General features: G+C 49.5%; 1 non-coding gene across 1 annotated transcript; it reads left to right on the forward strand.

The window, feature by feature from the left end:
• The first annotated feature begins 2,778 nt into the window (after positions 1 to 2,778).
• Positions 2,779 to 2,904, forward strand: LOC123815413. The gene has a single exon (XR_006785079.1). It is a non-coding gene; the product is annotated as a small nucleolar RNA SNORA40 (small nucleolar RNA).
• The last annotated feature ends 3,034 nt before the right edge of the window (positions 2,905 to 5,938 follow it).

Here is a 5,938-nt window from a genome sequence, read left to right on the forward strand (position 1 = left end):
GCAGGTAGACATGCAGAGACATAGACGGATTCACTGGCCACCCAGAAAGAAATCCAATAATAATGCTAACATTAATTGTAGCTGTCATATATTGAGTGCACACTACGTGCCAGATACTGTGCTAAATGCTTTCCATGCAAACTCTTTTGAGTTTAATCTGTACTATAACTTTAAGAGGCCAGGGGGTCTACCTCCCCTTTTACACGTAAGGAAACACAGAGTGGGTAGTTTAAGTCGGTGGCTCTCGAACTGTCATCAGAATCACGTGGGCGGCCTGCTAAAACGCCGATGGCTGAATCCCTGCCCCAGAGCCTCTGGCTCAGTCGGTCTGGGGCGGGGCCCCGGGATTTCCATTGTAACGAGTCCCGCGGTGACGCTGCCGCTGCTGCTGCTGATCTGGGGACCCCACTGGAGAATCAATGGCTTCAGTCACAAGTAAGGAGAAGAGTGAGCTTTCGAATTTCAAAATTTGAATGCAATTTTGACAACATACTCTTCACCCGTACCTGCGTTACTTCAAATGTCTTATCATCACCGTTGAGAGGGAATGAGCGGTGGTTGGATTCATGGGGCACCGCGGTTTGGAAAGCTACTTGTGCGAATTCAATGTCCTGCCCCACGATGTTCTTCACAGCACAGAGCCGTTCGTGACTCCCTAGACGGTCAGGATTTCAGGGACATTTTCAGAAGGAGCATCGAGTACTTGTGTCATCTCCATCATGGGGACAGATCCTCAGCGGTCCCGCTGGGGTGTGGGTGAGCGCAAGGGCTGTGGCCACCCCCAGCTGGAGAATTCATCAGGACTCTAAGACGGAGCCCCGCTGAGCAGATCACACCTGGGCCCCATCTGTGCCTGAGAGGCACAGTGTCCCCTCGGTGTCCAACATGGCCCATCTGGACATTTAAGGGTCCTGGAGACGTCTTCATCGAACGGCTGAGATCCTGACTTTCCCACTGCCCCGGTGAGCCTCTTGCAGCCAGTCAGCCCGGGGCACCCCTGGTGCGAGCCCCGATCTGGACTAAGATGAGCACGTGCCGTGCGATGGGATGGCGCACACTGCAGGGCGTGGGAGTGGAGGAGACAGGCCTGGCGAACGTGGGCCCGGGGGCAGAGGACGCAGAGACAGAGCCGAGAGAAGGCCCAAGCCCCTGAGTGGGCAAAGCAATGCAGCAAAGAGTCATTGATGCCTTCTCATTCCGTTGCACATGAAAACAACTGGACTTCAAACGCACAGGCAAGATTCTCATCAAGAAATGTGGACACTCAAGGACTGGAAGAAAAAAGATGAACCGAAGGAGACAAATGGGGCCACGGAGAGAGGCAGAAGCGGGTTGGTGGGAGATCAGGAATGTCTGTCTCCATCACAACAGACATCGGGATGGAGAAACCGAGTCCACAGCAGGCCTGGCATCAGCAGCCTGGGGCTTCCCTGCTCTCTGCACTCGAGGGGCCTGCCAACCTGCGAGGACCGTTCCTCTTCTGACACAGGGAGGTGACATGTGTTCACGCATTTTCTCACTCACTCAACAAACATTTGCTGAGCACATACAGTGAAAGAGGGACACAGGAGCTCATTCTGTAATGAGCAGAGCGAGGCGAAATCGGAAATAAATGATGACCTAGCAGAGTAGGACGGGAAGGGTGGCATGGGGAAAAATGAAGAAGGAAAGTGGGTGTATGTTACCAGGTGCTGTGGTTGAAAAATGGTCTGTTTCCCTTCCCAGCAATAAGTACCCGTGGGTTGCAAGGACAGAAAATTAAGTCAGACTGGCCTAAGGACAAAGGAAAAGCTTTGACTGCACATAACTCAGAAAAGTCCAGGGGTTCCTGGTTGTTCTTCCTCCCGGCATGCGCTCCATCCATCCTTTTGGGCATAACCCAGACTTCCATGCGAGGACCTCACGCTGCCCTATTTGATCTGTACGCTTCCCAGTAGGCAGGCCTCTCCCTCTCCCAGAAGCACCAGAGTGAGAGCCAATCAGCACGTTCCATTGTTCCCCGAGCAGGGTGATTGGTGGTTGCATCAGCAAAGGGTCCAGTGAAGCTGCATCTCAAAAATCCTGCTGGAGGCCTTTTATTTACTGACCCAGGCGGGAGAGTCATAATTGGAAGCCATCTCATTAGCATGAGGAGGACTGACTTAGAAGGAAGTGCAGATGAGGGATGGGAAAATACCAAACAAATGTCCCAGGTTCGATTCCCAGTCAGAGTACCTGCCTGGGTTGCAGGCCATGACCCCCAGCAACCGCACATTGATGTTTCTCTCTCTCTCTCTTTCTCCCTCCTTTCCCTCTCTAAAAATAAATAAATAAAATCTTTTAAAAAATACCAAACAGCTCTTGATAGCATGATCCATCCGCTGGATGAACACACTATTGAGTGAAGTTTCCTTACTTCTAGACTTAAGAGTTAAAAGAGTCAAAAAAAAATCCCCTTTATGGCTCAGAACTATTGGAGTTGGGTTTCTATTTAAAATAATAGAAAGGGTCATTTAGATAAAACACCTGGTTCAGGAACAGCGGCATCCAGCTGCTCATCGATGACCTCACGGGTCTCCCTTCACACCTGCCGAGCGTTCCCTCTCTGCGGGCTCCCCTCTCGGCCCGGCTCTTCCCCGCTGCCCACCAGCAACCTCCGCTCTGCGTCCTTCTCCCGGGGGCCACCAGTGAACTAGCACCTGGGACTGCAGCCCCTCCCTGAGCCAGGGCTGCCGCCAGCCTCACTACCACCGCACCGTGTGTGAGAGTTCCTTCTTCAAAGAAACACTAGAATTGGTCAGCACTTGTGTCTGTTTCTGTTTAATCTGGGAGCAGAGGCCACATCCGGGTATGAAAATGAAATCCTTGTTTGCAACCCAGAACCCATCGTTTGGTATGATTTTTGATACATGTAAGAAGAACGTGATAGAAAACAATGAAGGAGTTACGGCCGGAGGAAGGGTGGGGCATGGATGTCGGACAAGGAGAGACCCTCGGAATTCACTGTAATATCGAACTTTCTATTTCGGGGCCCCTCTGTCCCCATCCGTACGATGAAGAGGGTGGGATGAAGTAGGAGGCCACTTTCCGTGCACGTCCCCTCTGTGCTGCCTGAAGAGTGGGTGTGAGGAGGTGACACCTGGAGCTGGGGTCACCAATTGCAGCCAGGGGATGACACACACGGAGAGCCAACAAGCTCATCCTGTGACACAGCGGGGACAGGCACAGCCTGGGGGCCTCTGTATCAGCGCCAGACTCCCAGGCGTCCAGGCTTACGGTCGGCGAGATACATCAAATCTCCCCTGTTTGAGCCACAGTCCAATGTTTGTTACTTGCAGTTAAAAGCATTCCTCGCGGATACAGTCAGATCCAACAGCGGTTTCCCGAGCAGCTTACAGTATAAAGATGTCCAGAGAATAGATAATTACAGCTGTCACATGTGTCCTGAAGGGGAAGCCTAGGAACTTCTATCAAGGGGAACGAATCATTCAGAGAAACACATTGAACAACCACTAAATAACATTTTTCTACCGTGTTTAAGGATTAGATCGGAGGTTGGCAAAGTTGTACTTAAAGGACCACACAGTAACTATCTCGGCTTTGCAGACCACATTGGCCTCTGTTAGGATCGCTCGACTCTGCTGTTGTATGCAAAGGAAGCCATAAACAATATGTAAATGAGCGGGCCTGGCTGTGTTCCAATAAAATGTTATTTACAAAGCCAGGCAGCTGGCTAGATTGGCCCGTGGGCCATAGTTCACTGACTCCTGAATTAGATACATAGATGAGCGCAGTAAAAACAGGCAATTAAAAAGGGTTTGTAATGCACTTATTAAAATATGGTGAACTTCTCAAAATTCCGCTTTGCAGATTCCCCCCACTCCTCACGTCGGTGAGCTCACACAATCTGCGACTCAGTGATCGGCGCAGTCACGCCCTCCTGTTCTCCCGCAGAAGTCGAGGGGGCGGGCCAGCTAGCTGGTCAGCTGCCCAGGCTACCAACCTCCAATGGGCTTAGACACACGAACAGAAGAAGTTGGGAAAATATACATTCTGACCTCCTCGGATGAAAAAAATAGGCCGCTGGGAAGGGAAACAGGCAAAGATACACAAAATAACATTTGTTAGCCCCGGAATAGTTTTGCTGAGCCTGTTTGTGACTAACGTGCATGGCATTTGGAGCCGGCTCAGAGATGGCAGTTGTGGTTAGCAGGAATTCCAGAACCACATAATGTGTAGTGTGCTGTGATTTACAACGGATGTGATTTATATTGTGAATATTAAGCCTTCTAATATACCTCCCAAGAAGCTGCCTGGTTCAGAAAAGTCACAAAAGAATGCCAAAGAGAAACTAAAACTGCAGGCAAGTTGGAAGTATTTTTGTCTTGCTTCTTTTCAAAGACTATCGACTCTGTTTCAACCAATGAAAGTCAATTATAAAGTAATTTTGATTCTGAAAAAAAAAAGAAACATTTAAGGAAAACCAAATTCTCTTCACTGTCACTAACTATACCTTGGACACATTTTTAAAAGCCCCTGGATTAAAGAGCCCCTGGATTATTGGTCCACGTGCCTCCCATTGTAGTAAGGCCCACAGACTCAGCTGCGTGTTGTGTCCAGGGAGTTACCAAAACGGAATGGGTTGGATCGGGGGCCACGGGGACCGGTGGAGACCGAGGCGGACTGGAGCGCTGGTGTCGTGTCTAGGGGCGGCCACCTCTGCACAAACGTGTTTTATGAGTCCAGGATGCTGTTTTTCCTCTTAGGAAAGATCTCCGGAGCTTTAGAGGAAGATGGTAATCTCCGCTTTTAGGTAGCAAGTTCCCAATTTTATATCCATTTTGTGCCAATCCTGTAAAATGTATTGTGGCTCAGTGATGCCTTAGATTTTTGTCTCTTACTCGTTCCCTGTCTGTCACACACACACACGCTCCCTCTTGTAGGTGAGAGTCACACTCTTTCCTCCACCCCAGGCAGGAGAGGCCGGTCGAGGCTGAAGCACGGCTGTGCCTCTCAGCCGATCAGATTTCCCAACTCTGCCTTCCCCAGACAAGATGGATTGTTGTAGAACATGGCACCCCTTCACGTATCTCCAGCTATGGATCTATTAGTGTCGCTATTTATGGAGAGGAGAGAAGAGAGCGATAATTTATACATACACTTGTTTTGGAAAAATTACACTCCTAGCCTCTGATTGGCTTGAGTCCCCCAGAATATCACTTCCCTGTGATAGATCATGTGGCTGGAAGGGGGGACGCTACATCGTTTAAGAATTTCAAATTTGTATATTGTCGCAAACTGTGTCATCCACTGAGCCATGCAGTCTCTTCCCCTTCTCAAAATGTCACACAAAGAAAAGTGATCACAACAGCTTACACATGCCAAACACGTTTGTCGAGTAAGCGATGCAGAAAGCATCTCAGTGGAGAACCACAGTATTTAATCTCGTGTAATTGGAGTGTTGCAAGTTGATACCTTTGGTTTAGGCGGGCTACAAGGCTTCTGTAAAGGAGGGCAGTGACAAACGCCCCACTCGAGACATTTTGAAAGTTGGGACTTTTGAGGTACTCTGGGAAGAAAGAAAACTACTACATTTACTCACGTGAAAAAAAAAGCTTGTTGCATTTAGCATAGAAAATGCTTCCAAGATGATAATGAATAAGGTAAGGTTTCCAATGTAACGCATGCAGTGCTATATCGTGCTGCTATGTTCCAGGAGGATACTTTAGGGTGAGGAATCGTGTAACAGGAATTGTTCGGGGTGGCGGGCCCCACCTGCTCTGGCTGTCTAACTTCTGTTCATCTTCCTCTTTCAGATGGCACCCCTGGGAGCTGCATTCTCTGCCGGGACCAGCCATGCCATTACCGTGGCATTGACCCTTTCCCTAGCTTTAGGGGGTAGACCCCGACTGGCAAAAGCTGATATTCCTACCCTATGCCGTCCGTCCCTGTGCCTATG

This window comes from Phyllostomus hastatus, unplaced genomic scaffold (assembly GCF_019186645.2).
Source record: "Phyllostomus hastatus isolate PE091 unplaced genomic scaffold, TTU_PhHast_1.1 phas_contig_17, whole genome shotgun sequence".
Classification (NCBI taxonomy): Eukaryota; Metazoa; Chordata; class Mammalia; order Chiroptera; family Phyllostomidae; genus Phyllostomus; species Phyllostomus hastatus.